Below are 23,627 nucleotides of genomic sequence, written 5' to 3' on the forward strand. Positions count from 1 at the left end.
TGCTTACCAATCACACCAGAGAAAAAAGCATGTGATAATTGGAAGGGAAAAGTGTTATTCCCCTTCCTCATTTGTCGTGATGCTGATGTAAGGCCCCATTAAGAGTGTTTCCAGTGAAATTACTTTCAAGTCTGGGAAAATTTAATCAGCAAAGGCCTTGGTAGCTGTAAATTTGTGGCAGCAGTCCCTAATTCATCTTGTAATTCTATGACAGGCTCTGAATTGCCCGTATTTGGCCAGGGATCACCTCAGTGGACAGTTAATGAAAGAGTAGAGGGAACTTGAAGGTCAGTCGCATTGAATTCTTCTTTCTTCCTGGATGCGTCTTTTTTTATTGCCACCTATTTTTGTCTAATTTATTAAACAGTGCCTTTCTTGTTTCCTGCAAATCGTTTCCCTCTTCACTTATCTGCCTTTTTTCCTTGAAGTACTTATAAAATATCCCATTTTGGAAATCTCAGAATAGATGTTTCTGTTGCTATTACTAGACAGAATTACACTTCAGCCAATTTATGTTTCTTCTCTGAGTGTAGATGTGAGAATAAAACTCCAATAGATGCCACAACCAGGTATGTTTTTGAGAGTGGAGTTTGTACATTGAAATGTAAATCTGATCTCAGTACAATGAAAGGTTAGCTATTGGCTCAAGATCTGTAGTGCCCCAGTAAAGCTCAGAATAATGAATCTCAACTTCAGAAAACTGTGAGATTCTAATCAAAATCACACCAGAAAACACAATTGGGTCTGCTGGATTCACACTGGCCAGCAGATAAGTTGAAATAGCTTTTGCTTACTGAAACACTACAGTAAGTGGGTATTGACCTAGCAAAACAGGATTTTCTTGTGACATATATAGCATAACAGATATGTTGAAAATGTACTGGGAAGAAGAAAACACAAAGAAAGGGAAATGGAATAGTGGTCTTTTTCTCATCCTTCCTCTGTCTTATTTGGTCTTTAATAACTTAAGTGCTCATTAACACTATCTTCTCTTTGCCAGGATCTCTTGTTTCTTTGGAGAATAGCAGCCTCACCTCTTGTTTTATCTCATTCGCTCTCCCTCAGATACCCTTGTCTTAATCTTCTCTCTTTCACCACATGCTCCACTCCTTTTGCTTTTCTTTTCCTTCTTCATTTAAGCTTCCATTCCAAATACAGTTATCTTCCCACCTCAGAATCCCATTCCCTTGTTCAGTCTTTGCAAGAAAAAAAAAATATTGTAGGGCTCGCCATGACTTAGCAGTTCAAGGTCAAGTGTCTTGAGTGTCCACTCTGGCATCAGAGGGAAAGGAAATGTTGGTAGATGAAGTCTACTGGCTTCAGTTGGTAGATGAAGTGGAGGTTTTCCAGCACCAGAGCTCTTAGCATCCTTTCAGTCACAACAAGATATACTTCCTCTGAGAAGGAAGCTTCTAGGACGCTTCATTTACTGTTAAATTAAACCTACAAACTGGGGAGAAGCAGAAGATAGGGAAAGTAGGTAGAGAAGTCCACTTCCTTCCTGGTACGTGAAGAAAAATTAAAAAAAAGATTTAGAGGTGAGTTTAATTCTCAAAGTAAATTTAATTTAATCCAGCCATAAGAATTACCTGCATTTTTATGGCTGTCATCTAGTCAATGACACCCTTACTGTAAATACAATACAGTACAGTGATATTTGTAAATTTAGGATTTCGCATCACTTTTTAATAGGCTTCTGAATTGCAAATCCATTTGACCAGCTCTGATGCAGCAGTGGTTATTAGCTGCCATGCCTGGTACTTTGTGTGTCCTGGTGTCAGGCTGTGGGACCTCTTCTCTTCCTTGAGGACCCTGGGGATGACCAGAGTCATACAGCACTGACCCATTGCATGGACAGTCTCAGCAGAAAGCTACACATTACCAGCGTAGCCAACTGCCTGCTGAACCAGAGCAGGGATCGTTGTGATCCCTGGGCAGCCTGTCCTCCTTCATCTGCACCACCAGACGAGAAAGCCCTGCTGTCTGGGGCTGCTCTCCATCTCTGCCGCCCAGCCGTGCCGAGGAGCCCACCACTGCAGCCAAAGCACGGCAGCAGCTGCAGCGACGGCACGGTGCGTCCCTCATGGACAGTGTGTGACTGTGGCCACTGCTTGTCATTTACCAGCACCAGGGGATTTCCAGCTTCAGCACTTTTGCAGATCACAAGTGCAGTATGGGAAGCAAGACGATGCGTTTTAACTCGGTCATGCTGTTGCTTCTGTGCAAACAGTGGGTTTTTTGCCCATATCGAAGCCTTTCAGAATGACTGGGTCTCTGTAGAGTGGCTGTGGCCGCAGGTAGGAAGGATGCACTGCTTTTGAATCATGTGTGAAATCCTCACGCCATGAGGTACTGAATAGGGTCGGAGCAAACTGCAGTGGCCAACACAATCGCAGGCAGACCCTGTGGAACAAAAGTGGTCGTTGTCCTGGCCCGAGTGCATGGGGGTGCAGGCAGCCTGGCCTTTCACAGTTGTAGCAATCACGATTTTCTACAAGTGGTTCACCTCCAACATCTTTACAAGAAGTCACCCTGAGAAAGCTGATGGCAGTGAGCAGGATTATTTTGCATCTTGATTTGGCATATTTCTGTGTAAATCAATAAGTGGACGTATCTGTAATGCTGGAATTGGCAATAACTGCCGAGTAATGAACTTGCTTGAAGGAGGACCTGGAAAATCTCGTGTGTGTTTGTTTGTACAAGGCTATTGTTAATTTGATATAATTGAATATCAAGCTTCAAAAACATCGTAGGTGTTTATAAAGTGCTCTTATTAATGATGTAAAAAAACATCCAGTAACAACACAAGAAGCTTCTCATTGAGAGAGGAGAAAAACATTAGTGCCTTTCCTGACAGGGCTTCTTGTCACCAGGGATTCCTCTGTGGAACGCTAATCAAGCCCATTCAGAAAGGCCTTAATTAATTTAATTAAAATCTGTCAGATCAAACTGATTAGCCTGACATTCAGCCTGGCGGGAGGAGGGAGGCCAGTCCTTGTGTTGGATGGATACTGAGGTGGGCTTGCTTTCTGCCATCAGAGGCATGCAGTCACTGCAGTGGCTAGAGTGGCCTTTCCTGGTCGCTGGAGTCAACGTGGTGGCTCCCCAGACCAGCCATCCCCTTCCTCTTCATCAGAAAATGCTTTACACCCTCACAGCCCTGCTAGGTCAGGAGGGAACGGCAGATACCTCACTCTGAGTGTACTGTGTGGCCTTTCCTACCCTTTCAAAACATTTTTCATCTCTTGCCCATTGTCTGTCTTAATCATTGCCCATGGCCACCGCCACCTGACAGGATGGAGACCAAGGCCATGTCACATGTGCTCCTGATGTAGCTGCTGATATTGTCTGCTTGGAGAGCTGCTTTTCGGGCTGCAAAAGCAGCGCAAGTGGCCTCAGAGAGCAAGAGGGCTGCGTGGAGATCTCAAAGCTCCGGGGGTCAAACTCCGCTTGGGGCATCACGGGAGGGAAAGGTGATTTCTGTCACCTGCAATTGCAGTGGAACATTTAATACAGCCAAGAGGGTAAAGGACAAGTAGGGTCAGTCCACGCATGTGAGAATGTATATATCTTTTGCCATCTCATAGACTGGAAGGGTTTTACAGAGATCTGAGCTAGGTGGAAGTAAGCAAGATGAATCGTCCATATTTCTTTTACTGTGGCAATCCTGGGCAGAAGCCTGCCTGATGGCAATAAGGCAAAATGTTTCAAACACTTCCTGGTTTTGTTCAAAATGAAAATGTCAAGACAGCTAGCAATTGAACAAACTGTTAATGTATTTTCGGGTGTGTTTTTAGAACGTTTCGCTTTGAGGACATCTCAGGTTTTACTGGGCTGGAAATTATTCTTCTGTCCCTTAGCATCCAGCTATTCGTGCCATGTGTCTGGGAGACAGGATGGGAGCTGCCATAGGCAGGCAGGTGAGATTGCTTTCACCCTGTTGCAGAGCCCACTGTGTTTCTCGGCATTTCAGAAAAGGTGGGGTGTGAGTATATATTATCATATCTGAACTTTCTAAAGAACAGCGCGATCACATGGGACATCTTCCTCTCAAAGATTAAACTGAGGTGGAAACTGAGAAATTGCACCCTCTAATATCTGGCTGTGCTCATCCAAAATATGAGGAACCTCCTCAACCATGTAGGCTTAATCCTACAGCTGCTAATAATGATGTGTGGTTTCTATGGCAAACATCAGGACAGCCAATGCAATCTGTGTCTATATCCCTTTTCCCTTTCCACTTCCCCTACCCCACACATGTACTTACGGACTATTCCTCATCTTCAAAGCCTTCTTTATAAACACTTTTATCCTTCGTTAGAGTGGGATGGATCCATCAAAAGGATAATGCTCAGGTTTTTAGGCCACAATCCTGCAGGCGCTTAGGCATGTGTTTTAGCTTTACATACTGTAATTCAGGCTTTCGTACAATCATTCACAGTGCATTAAGTTAAGCATATGTGTAAGTCCTTGCAAGTTAGGAATTGCAGAGATTAAATAGCATTCCTGTTTGTTAGAAATCAAACGGTAGATGAAAAGTGTCTCCAGCTACACAATCACAGCAGTTCCTGAAGAAAGTGCCACAGCAGCTGACATGAAAGATTTGCCAATAAAAGACCTGCTGGTAACCCATAAGGGCTTGGTCTTTGTTTTTATGAGAAGGTTCCTTCTCCTGGCACAATGATAAAGGACCAGTTCCTCCAAAGGGTGGAAGGCACCTGGGGCATCCTGTCACGGTCATGTAGGGACATGCATACCAGAAGTGTCTTTCTAGTGTTCAGCAGCATGTGTCCCATTTTAGTACTCAGGCTCAACCAAACATTTTTGCAAGTGAAGTTACAGAGATGCATTGTTGGCCAAACTGGAATGTATCTTTTATTTGCAGATATTTTTCCTGACTTGTAGCTTCCCAATTTTTTATGGCCTTGTCAGCTGAACTGATACTGATATCCTTGAAACAGGCAAGGTAGCTTTAGTTTGAACAGTGAACCTGCAGTAAAAAGAGTATCTTTGGTCAGTTTAGGATCTTATCATTGGTGAAGCATGGTTTATTGAATGATTCAGGGTCCTAAGGGTAGGGCAGGCAAATGCAAATGTATTTGTCTTTTCTGAAATAATGCTTTGCCTACTCTGCTAAGCCTACACTAGCATGTAGACACATTTTCCCTAGCCTCCGTGGGCTTTTTTGATCTTGGTTTAGTAATTATCTCTGTGTCGCCCCAGTGATGAGACTTTTTTTCAAGGAAAATGTATAATACTGTGTTTGCATGTTCTCTGTTGATGATGACTAATTTCCAGCAGGTTCTTCCTAGTGGAGTACCTATCGTACCTTTCTTCTTGCTTTTTACCATGGTGCCCCTTCCCTGGCATCTCCCCAGGTTCCCCATTACTTTTGTCTTAAGATAATACGAAACTGAATTCTGTTCCAGTGTACTCATTAAATTGGATCCTATTCTAAATTTCATTTTATACTTAATCACCAGGTGCCTAACTTGAAAACTTTAAGATTCTGGTCATGTAACTGAGAGTGATTGGTTGGCTCAGCACATTGCTATAATGTAACTTGGATAGTCTATGTCCATAAGTGGGCAAGGAGAAGGACTTTTTGAAGAGATAATTCTTAGCAGGATTGTATAAAATTTGTCTCTTCCTGTAAAACAACTGTACTAACTGTTCTATTTGAATCAAAGTGATTATGATTTTTTTTCTTCATCTTTTTCTTTCATCTGTTAGCCTAATATCTGGGAGGAAATAACACATTATTGATCTATTTTTCCCTCCTGGCTCTTAGGTCACAGTTTAGGCCCTAGTTCAGCAAAGTACTTAAGAAGAGGCTTATCTTTAAGCACATGTTCAAGTCTCAGCAGAGTAAATGAGAATTAAGCAAATACTTAAGTACTTTACTGAATAGGGATAGAATTAAGCATGTAGTTCAATGTTTTGCTGAATCAGGGCCTTAAAATTAAAAATTAATCTTATTTGTGCTGCAAAGATTGGAAAGCTAGGCACTAGATTGGGATCTTGCATTAATATAAACCGGTAACAGGGTAGCACCAACTGTCACAAGAGGAAGGGTGTATAGGTGTACAAATGGGGTAAAGCAAATGAGGTAAAGCCAATGGTGTTCATATAGTGGGTAGGTCATAGGAAAGGGGCACATTCAGTTCCCATATCTGTTTAGACTAAACTAATGAAGTTTGACGATCCTGGTGAGCCCTGGCATGCATAAAAAGCCCTATAACATTAATAGCTGCTGTCCTAAGTCTAAAGTGGAAGGAGAAGGGGCTTAATCTTTGTCTTGTGAAGTGAAGGTAATGCCACCTCCCTTTGTCCCTTTGCATCTTTTCTTTCTCTATCTGATTGCAGACTCTTGGAGCTGAAGTTTCTTTCCATGTGTTTATGTGATGCCTGCCACAGTGCTCTTGCTTGGGGTTTCTAGATTACTTTTGTAATAAAATCCCATGATAGTAAATCTTGTGCTTTGTGCTTGACAAAAAAAAAATGTATCTGATATGATGGGGTATCACTACAGCTAAAGTTTTTGTCAAGACTGAAGTTAATATAAGATAATGTCAGTACTAAGTAGTTTTTTTGACTAGCGTGAGCAATTAGTGAGACTGAAAAAAAAAAAAAAAAAAAAAAAAAAGATTGGAACAAGTGTGCTAACTTTCCATTATTAGGAAAGGTATCTGCTGTATTTTTCAGCAGGTATAGTTGAGCTGATTGTAGCTGAATATATGGGAAAGATACCTCTTTTCTATGAACTGCCTGTAGGGATGGATATATGCAGAACTCTAGTATGATTTTTTGGTGCCTATGAATTCCTTCTGAGCAGCTTTTGGTACCAGCAATAAACACTGGAAGTGTATAAGCAAAGCACTTGACAATCATCATTTCTGCAGACATGGAGCTTATGCCCAAGCCTGGCTCAATCTGCATCATGGTGTTCTGGGTTGTGACAGTCAGCATTATTGTTCAGCAATGCTTGGAGAAGACTGACTAACCCAAGTGCCCATCCTGAGCTAGACTTCATTTAGGAATATGTGAACAAGTATGCATAGCGAGTGTAACATGATCGGCATGGGTGCTAGCTAATGGTTAACTGTCTCTGTTGAACCTGTGCTCCTTAAACAAACACCGCGAGTGTGGGATGAGCTGTCTTATTTCTGCAGACAGAAGCATAGTGCAGGTTGGGAGGGTAATGCTTTCTTCTTAAAGAGTAGAGGACAGCAGGAGGGCTTTCACTGTCTGCTCAAACAGGGAAGGGAAGGAAGGCATCACGTTACTAGAGCTGCTATTTTCAAGTAAAGATGGGAGGGATGAGGGTACTGGGATCTCTGAATATGTCCTGAAGTTCATAGGGTGGCTGACCTCAACTCAGCTGTTGGCTTGCTTTTTTAACTGACTGTTGTCTGAACAGGTGCTCAGTGCAGCATAAAGCTTCTCAAGATAGCTGGCGTAACTTTGCTTTCACGCTTTGAGACAGAGGAGAGAGATGGGCAAGATCATGCTTTACATAGGATGTTACTGTGTGGAGATACTCTGTATGGTGAATGAAGGGGCAAGATAGTGCTGAAACTTTGGGCTTTCTGTACAAGGCAAAAACCTAATAGATCAGGTGAGTCAAAACTCTGGGGATCTTGCTTATATGCTGGGGGCTGTGAAAACTTTGTGGAAATTGCTTGTCATAAGGCATGTGGGATAATAGTTTTGTTTTCTGAACTTACAACAAGGCAAAAATGTACATTTTATGTATGGGAGAGACGTCTCACCCAAGTGCAGTTTTTGCAGTGATAGCATCACATTGTCAGCTTGATTAATCATTGTGGTTTAAAAGTGGGGTGCGTGAATATCTCTAGTCTGAACAGTTCTTAAACTGTTAGAGTTTCTGCTTCTAGATCAGCTGTAATTCTCTCAGTTTTTAAATGACAAGCACCATTTCCATCTATACATCTGAAGTAAGAAAAGCTGTATCTGGTTTATCATATGCAAACTCCTAAAGGCAGAAGCCCAAAGCTGAATATGGAAAGCTCCAAAAGAACATCCAGAGCAAAATCAGTATGTTTCGGTCTTTCAGTTATGATCAGAGTAAGATTGTATTTCAGCTTTTTGACCATGGCTAGTAGGAGACATATTAAGTACTTCAGAAATAGCCTCTCTCTGATTATTTTTTCTGACTAACGTTTCTTCTCTTGATGAGTTAAGTGACCTCGCTGTCCAGACAATGGGATTGTTAGCTTTGAATAATAACTGTGTAGCATCTACTGATAAAGTAAAAGCCTCTGTTCATAACCAAAGTTTAGTTTGATTAATATAAGGTATTTTTATTGATGAGATGAAAACTATTTGTTAAAATATTGTTGGGCACTCAATTCCTTCTTCATTTAGGTTGTCCTTGTGCTGGTGTAAGTACACTTATGTCAATGAAATTCAGCGTGATTTAGAGTATTAAATGTATGAGAGGAAACAAAACAATGGAAGAATACTAAAATAACTCTCTCTTTTATTTTTCTGTTGGTTTTTAACAGTATGCTTCGTTTGACTTTGCTTGCACAAAGTCTCTGTCAATTCAGCTAACAGCTAAAAGTGTCACTTCATAGTTAACGTGTCATGAAAGCCTCCAGAGTATATAATGATTATTTTTAAAATCTTTCATTCACAAAATAAAATCTGTAGCTGTAAATCTTTTCGTATTGAGTCTGTTAAAATGATTATCAAAGAACAAAACCTTGCTTTGTAGCTGGAAGTTATTTCTTAAAATCATTTCTTTCTTGACAGACTTTCTCATGTGTGAGTAAGGTAAAATATGGTAACTGAATTGTTTTATAATGGAGGATGAAGTAAACATATATTTTAAACAGATCAGTGGAGTATTGACAAGTCTGAATCACACGTGATTTTGTTTTGTAAATTTTCCAGTGACTTCTTGTAGGCAAAAACAAACAAACAAACAAACAAACAAAAACATTTGGACCATTTCTGTGAAGTATTATGTTAACTCAGTTTAGGACACAGAAAATTTAAGATTATAAAACAAAAATTTTGAAGTGAATCTGAAATTAGTAATCTGGAATGAAAGACTGGTTTTGGACTCGATGTTTGTTAAACAAAAATGCATTTGCTATTCTGCTGGGAAATTCCTCTTTTAAGCATAGCAAAGTTATAAATATGTATTGCCCTAATACTTCTTTGGATTAAAGCAATAAAATCTGAAATCACTTTATGAATCCAAGTTTCAGGGTTTTCTTGTTTTGTTTCACTAACATCCATTTTATGGGAACTTTATGAGTTCCAGTGCACCTTCCAAATATTTACAGTGCTGTGGTTGGATGGAAAGTTCAGCCCGAATCTTTAACCTCCTCGTGTTGGTTCTAAAGACTGTCTGGAGTCCAAAGGTTATGAACTGCTTGTAAACTATCTCCAGAATAAAAGCCTATGTGCGAGGACATCGGTGCTAGTATTGTGTTCTCTATTCTTTTCGTAATTTCCATTTTCTCCCCAGCCTGCCCCCCTGGATTCTTAATGGTGTGAATTGCTTCAGTCTATGGCATTCAGGGAGGCTATGCTAATCGGTGTCAACTGAAAGCCTGCCCTGAGGCTTTTCAGAGATGTTAATTCAGTTAGTACTACAAAACCAAAAAAAAAAAAAAAAAAAAAAAAAAAAAAGAAAGAGGGAGACATAGTTCTAAATTGTCTGCTCCTGAGGCACAGATATTAAAAACCTGGATTCAGCAAGCTCTTTAAGTGAGCACACAACTTTAATGGTACTGATTTAACAGAAGTACTTTCTGCAACGTTAATCAACACATGCAAACAGGAGGTAACGGATGTAATTTGTTAGCAGCATTTTTTTCCTCTGTTGGGTCTGGCAACACAAAGATTACAATTTCCATTCACAATACTGTCTACAAGATCACTGTAGTGACTACTGGAGGCAATAGCAACCAAATATAAGCTTTACTTAGCTCTGCAAGGATCTGCATGCTAAATCAAGTAAGACCGTTTATGTTTTAGACATGGGGTGGCAGGACACTGCCAACAGGTACTTGTTTCCCAAAGCAGACCTGGACCCTTGTGGTAGGTGCCTGGGGGAGAATCATCAGGCTTGAGTTAGGAGCCAGCATGCTCAGCCAGAAACACCACGACTTCAGTTCAGCAGTACAATTTGTGTGGTTTTGCAAAGTGGAGGATAGGGATGTGCTAACCCCCACCCTTCTGCCCAAATAAGTTGAATTGCCTGTCTGTCCTTCAGATTATCCTTTGAGGAGCCAGGCTCTGGCTCTCAGGCAGAAGCACAAAATGGTAGACTTCCTCAGTGTTATTAAAAAAATTGGTTCTAAATGTACATTTCTGCCTAAAGCCCTTTTCCAAAGAAATACTTATGCCAGAGACAGGGAGGTCGCTTAACAGCTTTCCACAGGCACAGTATGTATTTTACTCACAACTGTGATAAATTACCTCTGTTGTAGTTCATTAGAGAAAATTTCAGCAGGGAAATGCAATTTCTCCTCAACATAACAAATAGGACTTACCTCCTTTGGCTGGTTGTTTTTCGGAGGTGAGGTTTAGTCAAACGGATCTGACGAATCTGAAATCTTTAAAAAATATTTTTCCCTGTATCAGCATGTGTTTTGTAGTTAGTTACAGAGTATGTAGAATCAGTGGTTCATCAAAGTGATCAAAAGTCCAATGAAGGCAACTAAAGTGAGTCTTTAAACTCTGAATTGATCCTCACTGATCAACTTAAACTCATTGCTTTATTCAACAGAAATAATATTATGTTGGTAAAACAGGTTTATCAAAAACATTTTTGTATCAAAATTCTTAATGTGATGATGGCATATGCCTCATGGGTGTACTCTTAAATACCCTTAGAGGCCAATAGTGATCTTAATGATAAATCCTTTCACAAGGCTTTGGATGTTCTTAACTTTTCATGAGATAATCCCAAATTTAGTGTGTTAAATATTTTCAAGAAATAGGCCTGCTGACTTTAATCTGCAGGTCTGTTTTGTACAGCATGCAATTTCCAGGTACTCAGTATCTCCTGTGTCATATAACCCATATTGTTTGCCCAGCTATCTAATCTTGCGGCAGGTGAGAAGCTGCAATTTGTGGGACCTCTTATCAAAATACAGAAAAATGATGCGGAAAAAATGGTGATTAAGTCATGTTTGGGCCGTACAGTCTCAATTCTACTTTGAAAAATAGGCTGTAATGATTGAATAATGCCCAAGGGGTACATGAGAGCCGTTTAAAAAGTGCCGGGGCTGTGTAGGGTGAAGTGAGCCCTGCCGAGGACAAGCCCACAGGGCATCAGCGCTGCTGGTTCTTCAAGGGGCTGAGTGTCCCCCCGAGCTTGCCCGTATCTGTTTGTCCAGTGATGCAAGAGTTTGCTAATTAAACAGTTCGCAACGGTGTTTGGGGCAGAACCTGTGGACATTTAACCAATTGAACAATTTATTGCTGTAATTGAAGGGGTTAGCTGGTGTTTATTAACTAGCCTTCCTGTCACGTTCGAATCACTGGACTAACCCTTGGTCCCTTACTTTTGTTTTTAAGCGCTCCACTGGTATCGCTGGTGCTTGGGTCGTTGGTGTTGTTGGCTGCTGCTGCAAGGCCAGAATTTTACTTAACCCTGTTTTGTGATTTCAGCAACATTATCTGGCTTTTTTTTCCCTTTCAGGAAAGTGTGGTATTACAAATGACACACTGTCCCTTTAGAACAAAAAAAGAGGTTTTCTCTTAGAAAACAAAAATGGAATAGTTAAGACATTTCAGCCAACCACTTCTAGCTCGAAAATGGATGTTAGCCTTTGTAGTGTCAGTGTAGTGCTGGTTTATTTCCCTTTTACCATCATGGTCACCTCTGCTGTCTCCATCATCATTAAAGTAGGTTTGGGGCTAGGATAAAGGCGTTACTGCCGTGGCGTGCAGCAGGGCTTCTGTCAAACCTCTGAGGCACGCGCAGTGTTGGACACAAATCTGTTCAGGGGAACAATGAGCCCTGATGGTGATAACAGGCTGCTTCTCCCCCTTGCCCATGACAGCTTCTATAACTAGAACTAATTGGCCGTTCCTAAAGTGCAATTAGCAGGGATATTAATCTAGGCCTGACAGGTGTGAAAATGTGTTTCTTTTGAGTCCATTCAAAAGACACCCTGTCTCATCAACCATAGGGGGAGCCTGGAGCAATTGTGTCTATAAACTTGCAAGGCTTTCATTTGTGGGAACTGAACAGCCCTCTTTTATTAATCACATTTGAATCAGAGACATGAACACAACAAAAATGGATGGGAGGAAGTTCAGTGAATACTGACATAATGCTGAGTATCAGTTCCATCGTTGGTAAAGGAAATGCTTGCTTCCACCTTCATTTGGGGAGGAGGAGAAAAGGGAAGGTATTTGAAGAAAATGTATTTACATTAGAAATATAGGTATGAATTACTTTGAATTCAGAAGGTTGTGTTTTTTATTTTTATTTTTTTCCCCAGTTCACTTCTAGTGATTTCTGGTGCAGTTAGATAATCTCAGTTTTTAATGTTTGCTCCTTTTTGCATTTAGTTGTTCTTCATCCCACTAGGCACAGCACATAACAGTGACCTTAATCCAAAGTTGGCATTTGTAGGCTCATCAGCAGTGCAAATATTAAATAGTACTAATGTAACAATTTGCTATGGAGCTTCGGGACTTATCTGACGAACTTGGGCCAGATGCATCACTACTAGTTCAGCTTTTTTACGGCTGGTGAAAATAAGCACAGCTCAGTGGAGCTGCACTGATTTTTAGTGGTCCAAAGATCCTGAATTCCAGCAGACATGCTGTGGGATGCTGAAAGGGTTCCAGCTGAATCTGAAAGCAGCTGCTTGTGCTAGTGGGCTTCAGGCTTGGAACTAGACAAGGAAATTTGTATTTCCTGTTTTAATTAAAAGGGACGTTCACAATGTAAGACTGAAAGACTAAGCCTACCCCAAAGACATGCATCTGTTTTACATAAAATAGATGCATTATGAGAGTGAGAAATTGCTTGAAGATGGTCTCGATATTGAAAATAATGTGTTTGTGTGCATGCACTTGCATTTATCCTGCACAGTCAGCTAAAATTTTCTCCAAAGGTGGAAAACTGTTTTGTTTTATTATTTATGGTATGCTCTGAAAAATGTATGCATGATATCTTACTGGTTTATCCTAGTTTTTCCTTTGGAAGTACCTGAACATCTACACCACTGTGATATTTCTTTGAAGTATCTCAGAACATTTTCTAGAAAAGATGAGTGCAGAGGCAGTCTCCCTGGCCCCTCCAGTCATCTTACCAATGCTGGGATCTCTTGCCCCACTGTGGTTACAGAAGAGCACCACTCAGACTGAAGGGCTTGCCAGAACTTGCTCAGGTCAGTTTTGTTCTTGTGTGAAAATTTTTAGCTGAAATATCTCTCTTCTTTCCTTGCTGTTTATCCCATGACTTATTTATAGAGCACAACCATATCCTTTCCCAACCTTGGCGAAGCCAGAAAGCAAGAAAGATCATGCTTGCATTGCATAATGGAACAAGGTTCAAGGGCCTTCAGGAGTATGAACAGCAATTGAGGTAGCCTTAGAAACAGTAAAGTGTGTCCCTGGACTTAACTACATATGCCTTCCTGAGCAGTAAGGCTTATTAACTTAGCTGCTAGTATCTTGATGTAGCCATGCCCCTTGTGGAACTAAGCTCTTCCACAGTCAGCATGCTCGGAGCTGGCTCTTTATCGCAGAGTGTGCTGCATGGTGTAGGCATCTCCTTTTGCATTTTTTTCTAATAAAGGCTCTGTGTTGACTAACTTTATACCATTTAAATCAATCTTGATTCAGTGTGGATGAGTAGCATTGGAAATGATTCCATCCTTCTGGAGCAATATCAAGGCCTGTCATTCCTTTGGAACTCATTGCCTTTCTGTCAAGACATCTGAACTTTCCAGGTGATTTATAGGTTTGGTATTCAATTCTTGATTTAGTAGGGCAAGGCAGTCCTTTTCTTGATAGTGCAAAACATACAAGAGGAAGGAGGGTCTTGTGATTAAGACACAGGGCTGTGAATCAGGATGTGTGGGTTCAGGTTCTGTCTCTGCTCTTGGCTTTCAGTGAAACCTTGGGGAAGTCATTTAATCTCTTCCTCTTACGCAAAATCTTTGACGCTTTCTGTCTTTTCTGTTGAGCTGGTAGATGCTTTCCAGCAGCTGTGCATTTGTATGGTTCCCAGAGGGGCAGGTCGGTCAATCGCTGGCTGGTAGTGAAGCAAGGCAGCCTTGTCTTCCTGCATCTGGGGATGAGGGGTCACACGTGAGAGTTCTGGGTCCATTCTTACAATGGAGAGCATGATCCTGTGCCCAGGTCTGCCTCTTCAATCTCCCCTCTCAATTTTCCTCCCTTCCAACACCTCATTTTCTTCCCCATCCCTTCACTACCACCCAGAAGTGGCCAGAACAAGCAGGGCTTGTTTTTTACTCCTCATCTTCAGGGCCAAAATATATCAGTCTTCTATGAACTAGATGGGGCAACAAGATTGCTCAAATCGATGTCAATCAAGTACAAGTTGCACAGTTTCCCAAGTTGGTGATTATAATTATTGGAATTATCCCAAGCTAAATTTGTTATAGCTGGAAATAGGAGTGCGTGCAGCGTTTGTGCCATGGTTAATGGTGGAAGGGGTAAGTCCTAGTGCTTCACCTTTTTGCCCTTTTTATAGAAAAAGGGTGCACAGTAAAGATCACAGAATCACAGAATCACAGAATTTCTAGGCTGGAAGAGACCTCAAGATCATCGAGTCCAACCTCTGACCTAACGCTAACAGTCCCCACTAAACCATATCCCTAAGCTCTACAATGATGCTTGTTCATATTTTTAACCTCAAATGTCTGGACAGTTACCTTCTTCATACTTCAGTTATATTTTCATTCCTATTCAGAATTTTCTTTAGTGAATTATTTTTGCAGCTACACAGAGTTACACTAAATATTTGTATTCAGATGCTTCTCCTACAAATCTAAACTGTAACAAAGCAGTAAAACCTGCCTTTGCCCAAGAGCAGTTGTACTCTGGCTCTTGATACCTGAGCAGGAAAAAAAAAACAAACAGCGATTAAAATAATGGTTAAATAAGCATTAATGTGGTATTGATAGAAAGCTGCAGCCCTTTGCTGTGTGACTGGTCAGAAACCAGAGAATGAATAATAGCCGCCAGTGTCCCACGTTTGAAAAGCCAGAGGAAATGGCAGCAAGAAAAGGCAAATGAAGATGGATGAAACCCCAAAAGGGTGAAGGGAGACGTCGCCCATGCTGGGCGAGGATGGGCAGCTGACTCCTGGGTCACCTCGGCCGCTGCTTTTCGGGGCAGTGTTTGGGAGCAGTGCTTCCTGGCTGTGACTGCTGCGCAGCACTTACACAAGCTGTGCGTGGGTCAGCCGGAGGTCATGGCGAGTTAACTCAACACCTCCAGAGAGGAGAAAGCTCCTGGGGATAAACTGCCCTACTATCACCGTCGACACGGCACCGGGAAGATTCGCAGATGGTTCATTTGCCCATTGCCTTTGTCCTAAAATAAGTTTTCTTAGCATAATTTGTATTGTGAACTAGTAACTCTCCCCTCACTAAATAAAGCAGGCTCTGAGCATCAGTTCCTCCAGGCTGGTGTTTCTCCTGGCACTTCTCACTCCCTGTGCTGTGTCAGGGCCAGTCTGGTTCCCACTGCCATACTGGGGTTTGGGTGATGGTGTCGGGTCAGAGCAGCAGCATTCATGCACACTTGGGTGCCCCACAGTACCCTCCATGTATGTTGGGTCTTTCTTAAAACAAGGCCACCTCGTTTTGCCATGGCTCTCACTGTCCATGGCTTTCGCCCAAGGGAACAGGCAGCCCTTACACCTCTGCGTGTATGTTCAGGCTGCTAATATTAATTAATCAAGGGTGATGTCAGGAGTGGATGGGCTGAATGTGAAGGTGGGCAGTGTTTGCTTATCAAATGCTGAGTCTGAGTAGGTTCAGCAAACTTTGTCCAGTTCCATAACTCTCATACTGTAAACCAGGAGTGCAGCAGCTGTATTTAAATCACTGTGTTTTGAAAAAAAAAAAAAAAAAAAAAAAAAGATGAAAATAAATGGCACAAATAGTGCAGGAGTCTGTTTCTTATCTATTCGTATACACAAATGAGAAAACAGTGTATTTTACGTTGCTCCCACATTCTTCTTTCCAAGAGCATTTACAGAGCCAGTAAGTTCACCAGTAAGCGTGAATGCAGACAGCCCCTCTCATTGTGCACTCGGGCAGCATGTGAGAATTTGAAGTCTTTTTTCCGAATATCCACATGGATTATGAACAAAAGTTTGGAATAGGTAATGTGCAGAGGCAGAGGGACTGAACTCTGCAAAACCTCTGCAGGTTGCAGGCTGCTCTGGTCTTGTCCATAAAAGAATTTAGTAGGCATATATTTTATGTATGTGGGTACATCAGTAGATACGTAAAAATACACGTATCTGTTTTCAATAAAAGTATTCCGTGATCTAAACCTCTTCCAGATAACATCTTAAAAATCTTAGGCCTCACATATTCTTGAACAGGCTTGTTCAGGGAAACGAAAGAGGGTGCTTGACAAGATTATGGTGTTGCTTCTATACATTTCCTTTATTCTTGTGGCTAAAAGGAAATTACAATGTGTTGTTAAGTCAAAGCGTGGTCTGTGGAGCTGAACCAAAAAATCTTTAAATGGACTAAAATTTCCCTTCTGATAAAAGGGAAAACTACACAGCAGAGAGACAGGATATCTTTAATTTAAATAGTGGGTTTAGGTATATTAATTTGAGTTCAAAGCATCTTTCAAAGGGTATGATGCCCACATTTTTAATTTTACCTAATACTGAGCATCTGGTGTGGACTGGTTTGTGGTACTGAGAGCAAAAGGAAATACATTACTCATAGATGAAAGGAGTGAGGGGGAATCACTGTCCTGACTAAAAATAGCCTTTTTTTCCACCAGTTAATATCAGCTGGAGGTTTGATTAAATAGTAATTGTCTAGAAAAAGACAATAATTGAGTGCGACTGTTTCCTTTCAGGGGCCAGGCCCAGGTGGTGAAAGTTAAGTATTGTCCTTCAGATAAGGTCCTGAAAGCAGTTTTCCTGGATGTCCACCGAGCCCTTCTGTAAAATGTCCTTTCTGGGTGCTGAGCTGCAGACAGACAAAGTCCAGGCCTATTCACGGGGCAGCAGCGGCTCTCAGGGATGCAGCGCCGGTGGATTTTATGGCCGCGTTGCAGATAGGAGCTGGCTCACCTCTTTGGCTGGAACTCTAACCCAGAGGCGCAGAGATCACAGGAGACAAATGGCTTGAATTAAGAAATGGAGTTGACATCTATAAAAGTCAGAGCACGTCTAGTAGGCAACATGTGTAATAGGACTATAACATTATATCTAATAGGGGTATTGGAAGGCTGTCTAAAAATGCAGCTTCCGTTCAGATCTGCACATTCAAAACCAAAATATCCTGGATTAATGCTTTTGTCTTCCATTCCTTGATCAGAGTCCTATAGTCTTTTCCTAAAAACTGGTCTTTATACTGGTAACAACCACTTTTGGCTTTATTTGCATTCATAATGAGGGCACGTGTATTTCTGGGTAAGTTAACAATACATTCCTCTAGATTTCTGCAAGGTTATTCTCCCTGAGTGACCTTTTTATGCTCTGTGACATTAATACTCATCGCTTGTCTGGGACTTTACGCATCATAAATATCCGAGCATTATTTCATTAACCTTTGCAGGGGTCCACTAGACCAGAGAGCCATGAGGCAGAGCCAGGCAGGAAACGCTTTCTCTGCCTTGTGAAAGTTTTCAAAAGGCTACATATTCTGAGTAGAACAGCCTCAAAACTTTGGGGAGTTTTTCAAGGAGAAGTGGGGGAGGAAAGAGCGTGGGAGACCAACCGCTCTGCTGCAAAATAGCCAGAGCGCTCCCCTGGGAAGGGACAAGCATCGTTTCAGGCCTTTGTTCTGCTTGTTGCAGATTTGGGACTTGAACCTTACGCCTCCACATGCTGAATCAGGACCATAACTGCTTGGCCAGAGCCAGGCCAGCTCTGCTGGGTGGCCTGGGGACAAGTGTCACTGCAGGAAGCGGTGGTGGCCAGGGCCTGCTAGTGGAGCAGCCCTCAAAAATCTGGCTGGCCATTGCCAAGCCCCTTTCTTCCCAGGGCTCCAGGTTGGCAGCCTCACTGCAGGGGATGCTGAGCTTTCGTCCCAGCCTGAATTGCTGCTCCTCTGAAAAGCAACATGCACATCCTGACGAGAAACTTCGGTTCCGGCTGTTCGAGGTTTTCCAGGGGCAGCTGACCCCTTGGGTAGGTGACAGCAGTCACCTCAAAGCCACAGCAGAAATTGACGGCCTATTCAGATTGAGAATTAGGATGTCTTGATTCTGTGGTTTAAACCACTAGACCACACTCTTTCTGAAATAGGTAGGAATATTTGCATTTTTATATAAGGAAACCGAGGCACGGAGAGGGTATGCAACATGCCAGAAGCCACGTAAGAAGCCTGGGGCAGGGCTGAGAGCAGAGCCCAGGTTTCCTGATACTTGCACCTGTGACTGGCCGCAGTGCGCTGTGACAGCCCTGCAGGAAGAAACAGAGTTAAAAATTGAATTTGTTCTGAGAGTGAAGACTGTTCTTGCTTCAGTTGGTGTTTCCCATTATATCCAAAGCAAAGATAAAGTCAGATTCATTGCTGTGTCCCTAAAATCATTTTTTTCTTTTCTTTTTTTTTAACAGTTGGGTTTAGCAATGAATATCACTTTGGCACCTACCTCAGGAAATTGCTGGCCTTCTGCTAACCACAGATAGGGAGGCTAAAATAAGAGACTGCCCATTGAGAATATAATCCCTGTCTGTAGGGGGGCACAGAGATTTCTTCACCTCTGGGAGGCAGCTTGTAGTTTGTAGTAACCAGAGCCCGAAACATCTCATTTAGGTACAGCGCAGCATGCCAAAAATTAACCTGAAATGTAAGGAGGAGAAGAGTGGTCTTTAGCTGACAAGAAAGTTGGCCAGCTTGCTTGTGACAACTCCAGACTTGTAGAAAATACATAAGAAGTTTTAAAGGGCACGGTAAAAATGAGATCTGGAAAACAGATATTTTCCTGTCTCCCTCTATTGCAAATGTGTTGGAAAAATGATATAATTCTATCTACTTTTATTTTAATAGAAAAAAAAAGGGGGGTCAGTAAGTCCTCTGAAAAGAGGCTAAAATAAAGGAAGATTGAGAGTTCATTGCTTCCATATTTTGAGCCTATGACTTCCAAAATCAAAGGCCTCGTAATCCTAATGGATTGACTTCCAAAATTCCTTGGATTTGTATTGCTGGACTTGTCTCTCTCCAGGGCTTAGCTGGATCCCTGCAGATAGATTTTCAGGTTTATATGCTGTAATTCCACTTAGTCCAGCTGTAAACTTGTGGTGGATGAATTAATACATTATAGGGAGGCTAAAAAAAAAAAAAAAAAGTATACCTACAAAACCCTTGGCTTGTATATCAAATCCTGAGGGGGGAAAAATGGGCATTTCAATTAGTTGGTTGTGTGGCCTGATTGAAGAACAGCCCTGTGGCTAACAAAGCTTTGTCTGTAGTATCAGCTTGCTCCTCATCCAACAGGACAAATAGAGTGGTTGGTCATTAACGGGCTAGCCATCGGGTAGGGGTTTTGTTCTTAAATGGGGGCTTTGTCTTATCCCTGCTGTTTAAGCCCTCTCCAAGCACTCCTCACCTGTCATATCTGTCATACATTTAATTCATCACGCTCTCTGGTCAAAAGCTACACTGATAGTATCAAAAGAAGAGGAGGGGGCTTCTTATAACTTTAGCGATCAAAGGAGATTACCAAGCAAATAAGATTTTAATGAAGACGGCAGGTTTGGAAAGGAGAATTTACTGCATTGTGCATTGCTAACACATAAAGGTTGGTTTTATCTGTATAGTGTTTGAGAGTGCAGTCCCGAGCTGTTACAGAAAGAAGGCTGGATAAATGTTTTGGTTTGTGGTTTTAATTACAATCACAGAGGAAGGAGATGGGGGGGGGAGGTGGAGGGGAGTTCCTTTTATTTCACTTTTAAAGGTCATATTTTTAATCTGTAAATATGATAAGCCTTTCAGACTCTTTAAACATAACAAGTCTTTGCAGCGATGACGAATACATCCACTGATTTTCCACCGAACTCATGCTGTCAGGCCATGACTCCCTGTTTCTCAGCCCAAGTTTCTGAACACCCCTTGTGGCTCCGCAACGCACTTGGCCTCGCTGCAGCTGCCTCAGAGGCAAGGCCGACGGGCAGCCCTGGCTCCAGGTCTGGGCACTAAGGTATTCCTGTGGTCACACATGACAGCGGGACAGCATCTCCCAGGTAGCCATCCCCACGCTGGGGCAGCCGGGAGCCTTCCCGTGGAGGAGTTATCCAGCTTGGGACTGGCCATCCGGAACACCTCTGTTTTCTGATAAAGTGGAAACAGCCGGCGGTGAATTATCTGTCCGCTCCCATAGCTACTGCGGTAGTCAAGTGCTTGAAGGGCCGGTCGTTCAGAGATTCAATTAGCAGGAAAGATGCTCTACTGCAAACATAAAGCCACAGTGCTTCAGCGGCTGGCCAGCATCCATACGTGGTATATAGCCAAACCTCCACTGTTAGCAGCACGACTGGGTGGCTTTATTTCTGCAGTTTTACCTTGTGTTGAAACCCTAAGCAGTTGCTGAAGGCTTTGAAGAAAGAACAGGTACCTGTATTATTAGCACGGATGTTCACTTCTTTTATGTAAAGAGAGGGGGGAAGTGGCTGCCTGGCTTACTTTAAATTGAATTAGAAACCCGGGGTCCGGGACAGAGGTCACAAAAACATGTCAGAGCATGTCAGCCTTTATGGTTTTGGGTGGAAAACTCCAATTCTCACTTTCCACTGAGTAATACTGAGAGCTGATAATTTGTGTGGTTTTTAACCTGGCTATGAATGATGAATTATTTATTTAAAAGTGATAAACTATGGGGAGGTCCCTATGGCTGAGATGTTTTATATTCAGCAAGGAGATGGGTCTCAGGCACCCTTCTGACATGGGAGTTACTTCCTTGCATTTTCACTTGAGGCTGGTATCCATTCCTTTAAGTTGCTTTTCTGTAGCCACCAGGATGTGCTGATATGCAGGGCACAATGAACCAGTTTCACTGAGAGAGAGCTAAAAATCACGTTGTCATCTGGTGACATGAATTCAGCTGAAACAGAGTCAGACCCAGATTTATTTGCAAGCAAAGACAGGATGAAGATACAGTCAGCATCAGTTCAGAAACTCTGCCTGAACCTTGCTTTGAGTAAGCGTGTCAGCAAATAGCTTCTAAACTGATTTACCTGAACCAAGAATGATAAAACCCATGCGTGAAAAGGGCCTGTATTTAACTAATGGTGTGAACAGGCAGCGTGGCCAGTTCAGCTTCAGCCCGGCAATCCCCAGCACTCACATGTTCAGAGAAATGCTGGGAAGTGGTGCTGGGAAACTGGAAATGGAGTTCTGCTTAACTCTGCCCTGTAAACAGGGTTGGTCTGTGTGCCAGACGCAAACACATGAATTTACTGTTGGTTTAAGGACCTCCGTGCTATTATTCAGCTGGAAACTTCCCCCCACCGCAGTAGATTAAGGGGACCAGAGGCTGACTTATATCATCTTTCCCTTCACAAACGAGAAGCCGTGGGAAGTTACGTGGGTTACTTGAGGTATGGACCAGCCGGCTTGACTAATGTGTTCTGATTAGAGATCTTAAGAGGTATTTGCAGGACCAAAGCACTTATGTAAAGAAGTGTTTTTTAAAATAACATAAGTCCACATGACAGCATATAAAAGTCAAATGACAGGGCAATTCATGGGTTATTGTTACAAAACTAACCTTTCAAATGAGTTCCCAAAATACTCTGTGGTTGGAGTTTCACTTGAGGAATTTGCTTTTAAGCCACTTTCTCCAGGTTTTAAATCTGCCTAGAGAAAACTTCAAAAACTTTTTTTTTTTTTTTTTTAAATAGGAAAAGAGAGAAAGAAAAACAGCATTTTTTTTTTTTTTCTGCATTAAAGCGAATGCTATTGAAACATATCACCCCATACCTGACTGGGGGGGGAAAAAAAGTCTACCTTCTGAAACTGGGCATCAGTTTTCTTCGACAGCACAAAAGCCACTGTCCCAACACTTAGCAATGCAACACGTTGCCTGCTCTTGCAGCTCATACTTTATTCTCTGCATCAAAGCTTTGGAGAGGGGGGGGAGAGAAAAAACAGAGAGTGAGAGAGCGAAAGAGACAAGCTCTTCAGAGCCTCTAATGACGCGTGCCAAACACGTGGAAGGTAAATCCCCTAATTCAGGCTATTCTTTCAGCATTCCCTGGCGGGCAGCCAAGCTAAATATTTCTGCCGGATAAAAAATGCACCCTTGCATGCGGCACTTTCTTAGCAGGATGGCTCTCGGGCTGTGGCGGAGGGGGCTTCTCCGGGGGAAAGCCAACATGTGTGTTCTCTTATCTATTTATTTATTTTATTAAAAGGGGGCTTTATGGGCTGTGATTGGATTAACTTAGTGAACCCGGGAGGAAGAGGAAAAACAAATTGGGAAGCTGGTTTAGCACCCCCACCTTTTTGTCATCTTCTTTTGGGATTTCCTGGCTGGCTGCCACCTTGAGCCTGTTGAATGTTCTTTAGATCAATCAATTAAAAAGGCTTTAATATTTGGGTGATTGGAACGCAACATATGGGCTGCTGGTGCGGATGTCATGTGGTGCATGTAGTTAATTGAAATGATTAATAGAGGTGTTAGTTTCTTCAAGACTAATTGAAGAAAGAATATAATTGGAAGCATGGACTAGCCATTATTGTTGGCTTTGTTTAACATATTGTGTCCCTTAAACACTTTTACGTGTTTATAAGCATTCAAATGGATTTTGTTTAGATTTCCCCAGCATGGTGATCAGCAAAATCATGTTTACTGTACATCCAAAAGTCAAATCTATTTTTATGTAAATCCATCTTAAAATGTATATATATATATATCCATGTGTCTCCACTACTTCAATAACCACATTCAGAGAATATCTCTGAATTTCTGGTACCTGTTTGTCTTTAGACCTTTGATGGACCTAAACCAGTTTACCCTGCCTCCTTGTTATCTGTGTGGCTACAGCATCCATCCTCAGAAGCTGGCCATGAGTCTCTGAAGGCCTGCTAGCTCACTCCTCTCTCTGCAACAAGTCATGCTGATTTACACTCTTCTGGTGTCCTAGCACACTGCAAATGTGCCAGGTATTTCGGAGAAATTGCATCGAGATTGTACTACCCCACACCTTGTCAGACTGACCATATTTCAAAGGGATCTGGTTCTCCTGGCTTTAACTGTCAGAAAGAGACATGAAATGAGAGAAATTCAGAGGATTTCACTGAAAGCAGTTCTTTTGGCTTCTCCACCTTCTTTAAGAACTGTACATGCCTTTTTTTTTTTTTTTTTTTTTCTGTAGTAGCAGTCTGAATTTTTACTGAAATTCTTAAGCTAGCGTGAAATACAAAACCAAAGCTATGAACTGGCTGCAGAGGACA

General features: G+C 42.0%; 1 protein-coding gene across 2 annotated transcripts in view; it reads left to right on the top strand.

Moving 5' to 3' along the window:
• PRDM1 (PR/SET domain 1) overlaps nt 1-23,627 on the top strand; it is a gene marked incomplete at its 5' end in the record, with an annotated part of 101,943 nt that overhangs the window by 39,540 nt on the left and 38,776 nt on the right. The window contains one exon of one of the 2 annotated variants that reach the window (XM_082757970.1): nt 7,510-7,618. The exons of the other annotated variant lie outside the window; for it this stretch is intronic. Of the gene's footprint in view, nt 1-7,509; nt 7,619-23,627 lie in introns of those variants that run through there. 2 annotated transcript variants of the gene reach the window in all.

Source organism: Aythya marila (assembly GCF_965140915.1).
Source record: "Aythya marila genome assembly, chromosome: 3".
NCBI lineage: Eukaryota > Metazoa > Chordata > Aves > Anseriformes > Anatidae > Aythya > Aythya marila.